This window comes from Triplophysa rosa, linkage group LG1 (assembly GCF_024868665.1).
Source record: "Triplophysa rosa linkage group LG1, Trosa_1v2, whole genome shotgun sequence".
NCBI lineage: Eukaryota > Metazoa > Chordata > Actinopteri > Cypriniformes > Nemacheilidae > Triplophysa > Triplophysa rosa.
The window spans coordinates 25,360,161-25,375,667 of record NC_079890.1 but is presented as its reverse complement, the minus strand read 5'-3'; the positions used below and the strand labels follow the sequence as shown (position 1 = coordinate 25,375,667).

The 15,507-nt window shown below is 36.5% G+C and overlaps 2 long non-coding RNA genes across 2 annotated transcripts in view; both read left to right on the top strand.

Annotated features, from left to right (window-relative positions):
• The window catches only part of LOC130563066 (uncharacterized), a 53,956-nt gene extending 41,305 nt beyond the window's left edge, over window positions 1–12,651 (top strand). The window contains exons 2-3 of the long non-coding RNA XR_008964032.1: window positions 5,211–5,321; window positions 11,636–12,651. This is a non-coding gene — a long non-coding RNA (uncharacterized LOC130563066). The remainder of the gene's footprint in view (window positions 1–5,210; window positions 5,322–11,635) is intronic.
• LOC130563073 (uncharacterized) lies at window positions 7,200–9,311 on the top strand. The gene is made up of 3 exons (XR_008964035.1): window positions 7,200–7,656; window positions 8,052–8,087; window positions 8,788–9,311. It is a non-coding gene; the product is annotated as an uncharacterized LOC130563073 (long non-coding RNA).
• Window positions 12,652–15,507: the final 2,856 nt, after the last annotated feature.

The window sequence follows — 15,507 nt, the reverse complement described above, 5'->3', positions numbered from 1 at the left end:
TGGATAGATTTGCATTACTGATTATAAATTACAGTTGAAATATTTACAGAAATCAAATAAAGATGCAGATACATACCAATATTCTGATATTGGATGAAAGCAGCTGTATTGAAACTCTGTATGGCACAAGAGCGGGAGAGATACACCAAAGCACAATCAGAGGAAGTTCTGTAATCATGTGTGGTTACAGTTCTCAGAATATATACTGTATGATAATATTATAACTGTCATCCTAGAGTCAGCAGGAACTCTTTTAAGTACTTTATTTCACAGACAGGGAACAATTATGTTCATTTGAAATGACAGAAGTTATAAACTTTACTACCACAATTTTGCAATTTGGTGATGGAAATCTTTTTCTCCTGAAAAGAGCTCATTTAACACATGACATCTACTAATATTGTGACACTGTATTTCCATGGATGATGAAATACAAATGTTTAGCATATGATCAGATATCCAATTACCATATAATTATTGCCATATCACTGTAAAAAATCTGTAAATAACATTGTTTTCCCTGTAAAATTATAGGATATAAGGATATATATTAAATTGTTTTCCCCATTTTTCTTGTAAATTTGTTGTCTTTTTCTGTAATTTCATAGTTTTTGACCGAAAATAAACTGTAAAAAAAGAAATCTTGTTAAAACAACGAAATTTTTCTGGCAGCTGGGGCGCCAGAAATAAACTGTAAAATAAAGAATTTTCCCCTGTAAAATTACACTTTCCCCTGTTTTTCTTGTAAATCTGCAGTCTTTTTCAGTATTTTTTTTACTTTTATTGTATTCCATAAATTCCATTAAAAAATCAGCTAAATTCATTTTTTACGTGGGAAATCAGTAAAAATAACAGAAACATTCTGTAAAATTACAGTGTATGCTTAATGGATGTAAACTGAAATAATACAACTGCAACTTCTGAGACACAAGGCAAAAATGGAGAACAAGACATAAAACCCTGTATGCCAGTGTAATGTCAGCAATGTGACCTTGTCAAAAAATCCCTCTAACTAACTGCATTGGCCACAATCTCACCTGTTAATGTGAGACCTGTAATTTTTTTCATGAACTAAATAATTTACAGTACATCCTCAATTTATCTTCCTCTCTAAATATCTTGGGTGCTGAAAATTTCAACCCAGAAAACTGTGTGATAGAGAAATGGTACATTTTAACATTTTTATTATCCCACAGTCCTTGAATTTCAGTGTCAGATATCAACCCCTCTTAATATCTGAACAGATTTCCTCCATCAAATAGGACATTTAAGTGGTCCTCCAAGCTAAAAGCACACGATTAAAAGTGTGAAAGCTATTTTGAAATGAAATATGAACTATTCACAGTACAGACCACCAATTCTTTGTTGTACTGGCCCATCTTCTTCAATAAAAACATTTTAATAGATTTCTGCCTCAGGCAGTTTGTCTTATTCAGTGAAATTCCAGGGCCTCCTTTTTTCATACAAGTAAACGTTTTATGCCAAACCTAATGAAATCTTAATTCTCATACTGACATCTAGTGTTAGTCTTTGGAATGGACATCCTAAATTGTAACCATAGTAACATAACCTTGTCCTCATCTTTTGGTAATAATTTACTAATCATATCCAAGGCACTTCTACTAATAAAACTGCTATTTCAGCTAATACTAATATTATTTATTTTTCTATACTCCATAAATTCATATAGTAAGCCTATTTTTTTCCTTAAATCTCCAGAAAAGGCTACGACTCTTATTCCCTTAATATAATAAACCCATGCAACAACAGTTAATGAATACAAATGAGTCAACAGCACTGTAACTAATGAAATCTTTGAGTGACGTACATAAAGCATATCGGTCAAATGTGTCTGGCATTGAGGTGCTCAGCCAAGCTTTCTGTTTTCCATTATCAAGATATATGAGTGCAGTAAATGTTTATGAGCTTACAATCCACCGATTTACCTTATAAGACCATATGCATTTTATACCCCTATGATCTTTCTGATTGCCTATGTGAATTCAAGTGCAAAGCATGTCACCTCATTGAGAATCTCATGCGAAGCAATTACCAAGACACCATGCAGCTCTATGTCAACCCTGAAACATGTCGTGCCCTCTATAGCATATGCAGACTTCAGATATGTAATCTGGTTTTGTGGTGGTGGGTTGAATCCATCTGATTCCAGGCAATCTGACTGATGTGAGAAAGAGTTCTTGGCAATCCCTTACTCCCTTACTGTCTGTCCTTAGATAAACAGCAGTTATGTTCTGGCTTTATGAAGAGAATCGAGCGTCGAGTGTGCTATTTGCCTGAGCTATTGTCGAGCTGGGGTGTAAATGTGCACTACCTCTCATCATCTTGCCAAACATGGCAGGTGTCTGCTGGATTAAAAAGCTCCCGGGCACAGGAAAGCTACTCTGACGACTGGTCAAAAGCTCTCTCTTCTGACACGCACCTGGCCACAAACAGCCTACGAGTAATTTGCTGTTCAGCCTCTTATTCATGGTTGGAGGTTTTTTTAATGTGCTAGTGAAAGTTGTCTGATGACTGGCTGAAAAAATACACAGTTACAAAGAGTAGGCAGAATTCAGAGAAGACGATATACAGATGCATGCAGGTGAATTTAAACGTTTTACTACATTATTTTGTTTGTGATACTTCAAACATACTTATCAAAAACAGACCTAACAAAGCTTTACAAATAAAAATGTTCATGAATGGCATTATGCAAGGGTTGTTTTTTGAGTTGAAATTGAACATTTTTACAATATACTAAAGAAGTCTGGAGCGTCTTGCAATGTATGAAAAAATTCTCTATTAGATCAAAAAGTGATGTTATGCATTAAGCTGTATTTTTACGTCACTCATGAAATCCCTCAGATCTAGGAATTGTTTCCCCATAGCGCTCAGAAGCCCACGGCACCAATGCATAGATCTCATTTTGAGCTTCATAATGCAACCGCATAATCTACGATCGCATGAAAAAGCAGTGGAATTTAAAACTTCAAAGAGGTATCTCATCCCAAAGATTGGTAATATTAGTTTTAACCTTTTATCCCATCTATTTCTTTTACTCTGTCAATTTTCCCACTCTTTTCTCATTGATACAGCATCAAGAGTTTGAGTTGAAATGTGAACTGGAGATCAGACATCTACAATTAGGATGGAAATAAAGTATCGCAATAGTTTGAAAAAAATGTGATCCACGATATTACGTCTTATCTCTCTTGAACTAGCAGTCAGAAGGAATTAATGCATCTGATAATACTAGGGAATGTGCTGCTACTTCACGGTAAAAGCAAAACTACTGGGTTTAGCAAGGTTATTTTAGTCTACTAAAATGTAAACTTTGAAAAAGTTTCTGTTCATTGAAATCAAATACGTTGACTTAAACATTATTGGAACTTAAGGAAACTAAAGGAAAAACTGAAATGTTGCCTCAAAAATAAACTGAAATAAGTTTAAAGCACTAAAATTATACTAATAAATAAGAAATGAACTGAATTAATCTTATACACCAACATATAAAAAATAAACAAATAAATTATAAAACCACAAAAGCAAATACCACAATTGCTAAAACTAACATAAAATAAAACATCTAAAAATAAAAGCTAATTTAAAATATTAATAAAACTATAAATAAAACAAATCAAAACTATACTATCTCTGGCGTAGAGCAAATAAAAAAGGAACAGAGAGCATTTTTCAATAAATATATAAAAATTTGAACTGTATAACTTTGTGCCCTTGTGTTAATTCATCTTCTTAGAAAATTGGAAGACAACATTTAGCAGTTCCCAATTATGTGGTATCACAAAAACCTCTTCTGGCTCATTAAAAGCTGAAATAAATGGTCTTACCTGAAATATATGATAAAACACCCTCCTAAACTCTAATAATTCATCGCTCTATGACACTTTCTATTAAGCTCCTGGTTAATCAAATCTCCCACACATTTTGTCAAATGCTAATACGCTGGCAAGCTTGAGAAAACAAACAGCAAGTAATGACTCTCACGACATTTACAAAGGTTTTAACAAAATCATATCTAATATTTGCATTTTGTAAATTAAGAAGGCACAAATTGGAATGGTAGGAGTTTGATTTATGATCCATTGCCGGCCATGTCTCACAGTTAAAAGTTGGTAAATTAATTGCAATTCTCCGATGTCTAATTATAGGCGTCCCTCCTCAAATTAGATTAATTAAAATCTATAGGCTACTGGATATGGAACTCTAATAGAGAACTAATCCATTAAATGCGCCTGTCTAGTCTCGAAAATTATCGTATCTATCAGAATATCACTGGCTTTTAGCCTACATCCATGGAACACAAAATAAAGGCTTTTGATTGGTCATTCTTTTGGCATATGACATTTTTTTTTCCAGAATATAAAGATCATATAAAATGTATGTTTTTAACATAGAAATGTAGATGAGAAATGTTTGTATTGAAATTTATGCTACATCAATATTACGGCAAATCAGTTTAAAAACACCACTGAGATCTATAATGACACCTGAGCCTATTGGGATCTTTTTCTCAAGAGAAGAATATAAACAAGAGACCAAGCTAAAGTCTCAACTTGCTCTCTGTTTAATCCCCCCAAAAGATTCTAAGTACAGTATATCCCTCAGCAACTGTTCAGGTGGAATAAATTACCTGACTGTATTATACATACACTTTCTCAACTCGCTTTTAATATATTCACACCACTTCTCTATTTTTGCATCATCTAAGGCAGACATGAACCAGTTTCTTCTTTTCTCTTTAAGTTGAAAGTTGTATTCAGGTCTAACTGTACCTGCATCTCGACTGAGACCTCTGTGTCCTTGACCACTTTACATCCTGTTTGCAAACACTAATTTCTGCTTCCAACACAGTGTGACATAAACCGATGCCTGATCAGAACCATCAGGGTCCCAAGAGCCCCTACCTAGCTGTCAGAATAACAATTGCAATGTGCGCTAGCCGCCTTTAGATGGCAGTCTTGATCCACATTGACCTATAATGCAATCAACTTGAAACCTTTGGAATGGCCAGGCTCTCCTTTTCTTTATTATTTAGACTTGCTTGTAATACATTAAAGGTGCACTTGGTTAAAATTGTAAACTTTTAATGGTCCAATAAAATAGATCTATCCATACAAGAAAGTTTTTTTAATTGCAATTATGTCTTTACCTAACTATTTAAATGTATTTACTCTGTTTCTGTTTCTAAGATCACAACCATTCGAACAGCGGCCTTCTTGTCCTACTTCTTAAGGCACAGAGCCAAGTTTCTGTTATAAAGCCTGGAGCAAATGAAGTCCCCTCTTTGTGATGCACTCTGGGTAAGTGACCCATTTTCACCACGTTATTAAGACAATCATTTCCACATATTGAAAAACATTTTAACGTGTAATCAAAAGAATATACAGTGTATCTCAACTGGTAGAGTATTGCATTAGCAGCCCGAAAAGTTGTGGGTTCGATTCCCATGCAGGGAACTAGTGCTGTAGTACTCGAGTCCGGACTCAAGATGTTTTTTATGATCTCGGACTTGTCTTGGACTTGGTCATTGGTCTCGCCAAATGTTCTAATCGGTCTCGAACGAGTCCAGATATACAGGTGCTGGTGTCATGGCTCTGCTTCTTTTAGTCATGTTTTTCTTGGTCCTGTAGCAGAGTCATGACAAAGCCTTTGGTTATGTGTGGAGAGAAACATTTTATTGTCCTTTTGACAATAATATACGTTCTCTCCAGTGTCTCGTCATTGGCCCCGCCCCTCTCATTTCCTTGTTTTCTTTCCCTGAGTGTCTTATGTTCCACACCTGCCCTCTCTCGTTTGTCTTCCCTTTAAATACCCTCTTGTTTCTTTGTCCTGTGCTCGTGGATTGTCTTATGGATATGTTCTGTGTACGATTGCTTCGTGGTCCTGCCCGTGGCATTTATTCAAGTAAGTTTAGTCAGTGTATCTTTGTCTAGTGTTAGTTTATTTATTTAGTGTCTTAGTTTAGTTTATTTAGTGAGTGTTCCTGTTTAGTTTGTGTTATTATATTCCCCGTGTCGTTGTGTTTTACCGCCTCTTGGGTTTTTGTTTTGCTTTGTTTATTATTTGTAAAATTAATAAATCTGTTAACCCCTTCATTGCCACTGCCTGCCTGCAATTGGGTTCTCTTCCACGCCAGCCGTGACAGCTGGTCATATAATTAGAATATCATCAAAAAGTTGATTTATTTCACTAATTCCATTCAAAAAGTGAAACTTGTACATTATATTCATTTATTATACACAGACTGATATATTTCAAATGTTTATTTCTTTTAATTTGATGATTATAACTGACAACTAATGAAAATCCCAAATTCAGTATCTCAGAAAATTAGAATATTACTTAAGACCAATACAAAGAAAGGATTTTTAGAAATCTTGGCCAACTGAAAAGTATGAACATGAAAAGTATGAGCATGTACAGCACTCAATACTTAGTTGGGGCTCCTTTTGCCTGAATTACTGCAGCAATGCGGCGTGGCATGGAGTCGATCAGTCTGTGGCACTGCTCAGGTGTTATGAGAGCCCAGGTTGCTCTGATAGTGGCCTTCAGCTCTTCTGCATTGTTGGGTCTGGCATATCGCATCTTCCTCTTCACAATACCCCATAGATTTCCTATGCACTGTAAAAATAAAATGTGCCTCAAATATCCTGTTGTGTACTCAAAGAACCTTAAACCTTATTTTAAGTGCTTCAAAGCTCCTTTTTTCATAATAGGGTTATTGGTGGAACCATCTATAGTCTTTGTGGTTCTTCCAGGAACCTAGAAGATTCTTGAATAACCGCACATTCAGTTGTGAAGTTCTGGAGTCACCTTTTCACTACACTGGGACCTCAAAGTGCTTTGCGGGTTATTGAAGGAACTCAAATTCTAAAAAATGGTTCTTGTAAGATCTGTAAACTTGTAAGTGGTTCCTGGAGAATCTCTCTTGTACAAGACAGTATCTAGAGGAACCCCACAAAATTCTGCAGGAAATGGGGATTTTGAGACTGATCATTTTGATGCTTTATAAGAATAGGCCAAAGTTTGGTTTGTGGTCCCTGCTATGTGAACACACATTTTAAAATCATGCACATGATTAGAAAAGGCTAAATGTTATTTTGAAAAATTTCAGCAAGCTTTTAATTCTTTTATATTTATTAATATTGATATTACATTAATTGGAGACAAAACTATCATTCAATAACTATTCATTCCATAAGATCCTAAATCACTGAAATCTTTTGAAAATGTAATGTTGTTGTGTTTTCCATTCGAACAAACTGCAGCTGCTCTGTGTGTTTATTGTGCAGTCTCGCCTTCCACAGTAGTGTGGCGCTGTTGGCCCAATGTCGCAGCGTCAATGCATGTGGCGCTTTCGTTAGTAATATGTGTGTTTAACTTGTTCCAGCTCTGCGCAGACCGATCACCTTATGACAAAACGCATACGGCATTAGAATAGCATTTCTAAAGCATACAGGGCAGTCAGTTCACAAATAGCTCTCACTGTGCTTTGATGTCATACGCCGTTCCGTCTGCGATCAAACATCTGACTGGCACGCACGAGGTGTACGAGTTTTCAGCGGTGTCCTCTCGCGCCACAGGCGGGAATTCAAAATAACGGATGGCAACAACCTCTCGACTGTCCCATTGGAGGTAAGTAAAGTAAAAATATATAAATAACTGAAATATATTAACTATATACTATTTATACAAATGTGTACTCAGTACTCTGACACGTCTAATTGTATGGCCGTTTTTGGCTGTTTAAACCGTTTACTTATTTTATACAGTGTAGACAGCGCTTGTTTTAGCCGAGATGCTAGCGAATATAAGTTAATGACGAAGCTTGTGGGGCTAACGTTAAATTGGTGTTAAATGACAAACAATGACTTTTAGCCACTTTTAGCTATTATGTTCACTTTTAGTGAATGTATAGCTCTTTTTTTCTTGTTGTTTGTGTTGAATGGTTTCCCCACCCATGTTACATAAATTGCCTGTAATTAAATATTTTTATCATATTCCGTTCTGTTTTTATCCTTTTTCCTCAGAATTTTCAGTATTTTCCAGTTGAGTAGACAACAAAAGTAAGTATTATATTTATTATGATATTTTTATTATGTTATTTGTTATATTTGCACGTGTAAAAACACTATCTATGAGTTTTAGTAGTTTACTGTAGTAAATACTAAAGTACACTAGATCATTTTTCACGTAGGAACTAATTCAAATGTTGGACAAATTTAATTGATACAGCAGTCTTTATAAAGGGAAATATTAGGCTTACTTTAAATGCAGAACTAAAACGGCCAGTAGGTGGCGTCAATTTTCCACTGAGTTAGTGAATCATTTAACCAACTCGTTCAAATCGCCAATTTGAATCATCAACTCGCCCGAGACATTTAAAACACACATTCATTTAGGAGATCAACACCGCAAAAAGGCAGATGTAAGTGTTCAAATAAATATTAATGCGCATATGCAACATTAACTACGGTACTACGATACTACCGGTATTTTGAAGCTTTAGCATCGCGATGCTACCGTAGCACCGGAACACCGTGCAACCCTATCACTGACAATGAAAAAATCGGAATAAAGTGGATTGTTGATATAAATAGCCTACTGTACTCCTTAACCATAGACCAAAGCAGTGACTAACAGGCATTGTAATATTTTGTTTATTGTTACATTTGTAAACCAATTTGTGATGTGCTAAATGATTAAATGTAATGTTTTGAGACGTTATCTTAATCCCTCTTTTTTGTATCCATGTCTTATTCCCAGGGACACCCAAGGCCAACAGACCCAGCTCCAGCCCGCCCTGATGCTCATCCTTGCACTGCCTGGGACACCTAAGGCCAACAGCCGCAGCTCCTGTTCTCTTTTTGCCATAAATATCTACTTTAGCAATACAAAATTGTGAAATGCACTATAGAAATAATTTTGACTTTGGATCCTCACACCACCTGGTAATAGCAGGAAACCCATTTGGAGAGAACAGCATTGTTTTTTTCTTGCTCGCAAGGATTTGCTTTTTGGCAAATTACAACTTTACCATGGGTGTAGGCCTTGCTATGAGAGACTACTTTTTTGCTGGACTTTTTTTACAATTGTACATTTGTACAAAGTACCTGAAATATTTCTGTATTTATATTTAAAGTTAAGGCAAATTATTTGGTTAGTTTTGTTAAGATGTTGTTTTCATTTATAACAATATCACCAACACAGTATTAATTATTCATGTGATTTCATGAATTTAGAATTGTAATGTACAATATTTACTATTTTGTGAATATTTATTCAATGTAAATTGTTGTTGTTTATCAATAAACTGTTTGCTTTGTATTTGCTTTTAGTATTTCTGCATATTAAAATATTGTGAATAGCAAATATAAACTGTGAAATGGTGCCTTGAAGCACCCAAGATGGTTCCAGACCATTTTAATAAAAGGGATCCCCAAGAAGCCTTGAGGGTTCCTCAGAGAACCGCCCTTCGTGAAGTGGTGCCTTGAGTTTCCCCTGAGGGTTCCGCCGGCGTGGCAATGTGAAGAACCCCAAATGGTTCCTCAAAGAACCTTTCATTTTTACAGTGTGGGGTTAAGGTCAGGCGAGTTTGCTGACCAATTAAGAACAGGGATACCATGGTCCTTAAACCAGGTACTGGTAGCTTTGGCACTGTGTGCAGGTGCCAAGTCCTGTTGGAAAATGAAATCTGCATCTCCATAAAGTTGGTCAGCAGCAGGAAGCATCAGAAGCGTCTCGCCTGGGCTAAAGACAAAAAGGACTGGACTGCTGCTGAGTGGTCCAAAGTTATGTTCTCTGATGAAAGTAAACTTTGCATTTCCTTTGGAAATCAGGGTCCCAGAGTCTGGAGGAAGAGAGGAGAGGCACAGAATCCACGTTGCTTGAGGTCCAGTGTAAAGTTTCCACAGTCAGTGATGGTTTGGTGTGCCATGTCATCTGCTGGTGTTGGTCCACTGTGTTTTCTGAGGTCCAAGGTCAACGCAGCCGTATACCAGGATGTTTTAGAGCACTTCATGCTTCCTGCAGCTGACCAACTTTATGGAGATGCAGATTTCATTTTCCATTTTCATTTTTTTAATTCATAAATTCAAGAATGGGATTATATTCAAGTGTTTGCTGGTTATTTGTTACATTTTCTATTTGCAGAATAGGATTGTTACACTTCAATACAAAAATGTGAAGTTACACTTCGTCTTTGTGACTTTAGTGCTATACCTAAAGTAAATAAAATAACCTTATTTTAAGGTCAAATAAAATTGTCTTTTTGATCATTACAAATAATGAAAATAGAAGATATGCTGTCTCTTGCATCACAAAAATTCCCAATAGTTAAGTATGTGGTCTTGTAGTCATGATTTTTTCTGTCTCTGTCTTGACTGTCTCAATTGGACTCGGTCTTGACTTGGACTCGAACCTCTTTGGACTTGGACTTGTCTTGGACTCGACAACGGTGGACTTGACTACAGGCCTACAGGGAACACACACATTGATCTAATGTATAGCTTGAATGCACTTTAAGTCACATTGTATAAAAATGTCTGCCAACATGTTAGAAAATCTGTTAAAAATTCTCTGCTTCCATTCTCACTAGAGTAATTTCTAACCTTTCTTGATTCAAGATTATTTATTGTCACTAAACAAGTATAGCAAATAAGAGTCCTTACATATAGTGCAAGATCAAATGAAAATTTAAAAAATCCAAATAAAAAAAAAGAAATGAATAGTACAGCATTATCTGTTTTATTACTGTTAAGGTGGTAATGCAAATAATATATGAGAATAAAAATAAAACATCAATAAGTAGTGAAATATTTTATACTGTAAAAAAGGACCTCTGTCCGGTTGGTTTACACCTACTTAAAGTTGCAAGGAAATCGGTGAGAGGTCAGAGCTGGCATTAATCAGAACAGATGTAGATCTAGGCAAGTGCTAAGTCAGAGTCTCTGGAGTGTATCCATATCAGCACCACACGGCTGTTTCTCACTCTCTGACTCTAGGCGGGAAGACCAGACGTCAAGCGGAACTTCCTAACCCAGCGCTGTCAACGACACCAGCACCAGGCCCGTTACAATTAATTTACGATCGCCAAAAGGCCCCGGCACTTCAAAATGCTTCTCATCAAACTCCATCAGGCCCCACAACATGCTTGCTGTGTTGTTAAATCTGGAATTACAGTGCCACACCTTACGGTGAGATGCCACCCAGAATGCCAACTGTTGAAAAACGCCATGTGTCCTGAAAGATTTGGGCCAAAATAGCATTGACGGCTTCTGCACACAGGAGTGTTCCCTCTCAAAGCTGTTTTAGGGTATTAGCATCCACTAAAGCCATTTCCTAACGTGACCAATAACTTGCTTTCAAATAAATAAATAAAAAACAGAAAAGAATTTCATCTCTGTTTGATTTCTCAGTTTGAGAAAGAAGGAAGAAAAAAGAGACAGGGATAAACTTCAGCCAGACAGGCTGGCCCGTTATCTAAATGGAATCAGTCACCCAGTGCTATTAAACAGTGAATGGACACGCTAGAATTGTGTGCTTTGTGACAGAAATAACCTGCCTGTGTCCCTTAGTGAGCCGCGCTCTTATTTATTTATTCTGCTCTACCCAGAAACACCTCTGATGCTCCTGGACAGTGGCCTCTCGCTTCTATCAAAGGCCATCCCCCAATACAGTTCAAAAGATGGATGGTCTCAGGGGTGGAGTCATCATGAAAGGTAAGATCAAAAACACAATGGGCCGTCCAGCTGCCCAGCCAGGCCTCGAGAGGAAGAGGAAGGACTCCTGATCTTTGTGGGGGGAAAGTTGACGGGCTTCATTTGTCTGCTCCGCACACACTGTCCTGCCCCATCACCCTGGATTTCTCATTGCTGGGAAGTGCTTTTATAAGACCCAGATGAACTTATAAGATGATGTTGACCTGTATATAAAATTGTATATATATAATATTATGTTTTACTAATACTGATGCAGGACAGTTCATTTTGTTTTCTTTTCATTGCTAATTTTAGGGACTACCTAGAAAAGTTCTGCTTTCTCTTTATTATAAAGTAAACAGTGTATTGATATTCAGAGAAATTGTTTTTCTTTGTTGTGCGTGTTAAATATTAGCTGTGTCTGAATTCGTCCGCTATCTCCTATATACAGTAGTGCACTAAATCGGGTGTTCGCCATTTTGTAGTGTTGCTGCATTAAGCTTGGTTTCTGTTAAGGATTAGCATTTACCTGATATGTTGGTTTACAACTGGTTTATGCAATCCAGAATTTATTGTTGCCTCTATGTCTGCAAGTCATTCGAACCCTGAGGCTTCAAAGCAGCCTCAAGCTATTACACACCCACCGTGCTTCAATGTTTGTTGAACAGTTCAGTTATTTTGTTGCAATGCAGTTTTTTACAAAACAAAACATTTATTATTTATGCCAAAAAGTTACACTTGGTCCCAACTCTATAGCCTTCTATTTGGCAAAAAAAACTGAAGCAGGTGATACTCTCTATGAATATAAGAATTTGTGAATGCTTACATCAGCCAAAGAGAAAAGCACAATAAAGTACACTCAGAACTGTAATGAGCAATCTTGTGTTTGTTTAATAAGAACCTGAGAATAAGGATTGCCATGTAATTGTTTGGGAACTCTAACTTTTTTTAATAGAATAGACTAATATACAGTATTTGTTCTTTCCAATAACAGCTATTTATGTTATAGGAACAGTTTACCCCAAAATAAAAATTCTGTCATCATTTACTTACCCTCTTGTCATTTCAAACCTGTATGACTTTCTTTGCTCCGCAGAACACATAAAAAAGAATGTTGTTAACTGGCACCCATTCACTTGCATTGGTTTTGTGTCCATACAAAATAGAAGTGAATGGGTGCCGGCCCTGTTCTGTTACCAATTTTTTTCAAAATATCTTCTTTCGTTTTCTGCGCAAGAAAGAAAGTCATACAAGTTTGAAATGACATCATTTTCATTTTTGAGTGAACTATCCCTTCAAGACATGTCCAATAATGTCCCCAACAATGACCAGATAATATATGGAATTTTCCCTTTCTAAAAGTCTACATCAGTAATAAGCCAGTTTGGACTCTGTATAATTACATTCAGACAAAGATCAGCATAATTTTTATGGGATTCCAAAATCTCCTCTCAGCACTTCAAAATAAAAGTTCTAAAACGGCTTTTGCAGGCAATAGAGAACATTTTCATGTTCCAAGATGCCATAGGGGAAAACGTTTTTAACTGTTTTACTGTAACTGGGTAAAATACCTCTGGGTGAGTTCACTTTGCAATACACTGACTGTGTGGACTAAAACATACTGTATCTGTACATACAGTCAAAGCTCTAATTTATGAGTTGAGAAAATATATTTCTGTCAGGACCCCTCCATCAAAGAGTATTAACATCAACAATAAATAAGATGTTTTGGAACTGCTCTGAGCAAAACTCCGTCTGTCCATGCAGCCTCGTCTGGACAGAGTAGGGAGCGCAGCGATACCACCCCATCAGATCATATTCAGCAGATTTATATTTACATATGTGACCCTGGAACGCAAAGCCAGTCATAAGTCGCACGGGTGTATTTGTAGAAATAGCCAACAATACATTGTATGTGTCGAAATGATCCATTCTTCTTTTATGCCATTAGGATATTAAGTAAAGATCATGCTCCATGAAGATATTTTGTAAATTATCTATGTAAATATATCAAAACTTTATTTTTGTGAGTGGATGCAGAAAAATTGCGAACAAAAATGGCCATAAACATGGCTATTTTCTCGATTTATTTCAATATTTTGCACCTTCAGATTCCAGATTTTCAAATACCCAATGGCCAAATATTGCCCCATCCTAACAAACCATACATCAATGGAGAGCTTATTTATTAAGAATTGACCCTTGAGACTGGTTTTGTGGTCCAGGGTAAGGACATATCATTGCATAAAACATTGATTTGTGACTTAATTTGGGGGGTGAACAAATCTCTCAGAAAACAAGGGTTTTGCAGCTCATTGGAGAACGCTTGTAAGTTCCTATCATGCCAAAGGGGAACAATGGTTCTTCAGAAAACCATCTAGGTAATTGTGCTTCAGAAGAGGTTTTCACAACAGTTGAGATGTTGAATCAACAAACCATGTATCAACACAATATATCTGAGGAATCTGTAATATAACATCAAATATCTTGTAAAGAACCCTTTGCAGCAAAAAATGGGCCCGATAAGAGTGTTCTTGGCTGGCCCTGAGGTGAAAGCTTTGAAAGCTTTTATTTTTTATAGTGTATAATAAGTATTATGCCTGCTGAAGTCCAGCAAGGTACATCATATGATTTGTCACATAAATGGCACCCAGTCAGAAATACGTTTATAAAAAGCCTAAATGTAATTCTCATTTCAAAGAGGTCAAGGAGAAACGGAAGGACTCCATTTTCCTGTGTTTCTCCTTCCTCATAAATATGCATACGCCTGGGCTATGGGGATGCCATTGAGTCTCCTTGTTTTCTGACCTCTTTAGCAAGTGTTAATCCATGAAAAGGTTAGTCCCCATTGCACAAAGGTGTACAAACCCTACCCATCTCCCTGAAGATTAAACCGAGATTGAGAATTTGTAGCAGTTAGGTACTAAGGCTGCCTGATATTGCAAGCACAGATACGAAGGTTAAACAAATATTATTTTTGAGCAGTGTTTCATTGCATAAATCTTAACTGCCATTTTCATGGAATAATATCGAACCTATTCAGGTCTTTTTAGCACTATAGTGTATTATGTAGTATATAAACATGATCACGTAACATGGGTTTAACATAAAAAAGAAAAACAAAACGCTTGATTGTGTAAGGTAAATGGTATCAAGAGAGCTTGGCGCTCAATTGAATATTTTTTTACAATGAAATTCCTGAAGACAAAAACACACACAATAAAGAAAAACTGAAATGCCTGGATGCCTATCCTGCACGGCCTTGTTTACATTCACATAGGAATTCAATATGTTGTCCATCATACACTAATTAAAGTCTATTAGTCTTTAACCTAGATACACCAAATGAAACTTGAATAGAAAATCTACGTTGCACTACAAAAACTTAAAGTAACCAAGAAAGTGAACTTCTCATTGTGCATCATCATTTAAGATTCAGCATGCTGTGCTGGACATTGCCTCACCTTAACCAAGAATGGAAGGTTATGAAAAAGTTTATGGGATAAACATCCACAGCAAAGGTGCAACTATCAAACTCAAAACCGATTCGTGAAACATAAATGATTAAGAATGGAAAGAAAGCAATTGCAGCTTTGTGCCTTTCTGGAAGGATCTGGGGCAACAAGTTACTTGATTTGCAAACTGCTTTCAGCTATTTCCCCTCCCACACTCTATTCCTCTATGTCCTCACACATTCTCAGAGCTGTCCGGCATGATTATGGGCTAAATCACTCTTAGCCTGTCATGGCAGCGAGTAATGAGGGTATGTATTACTCTCCTAATTAGC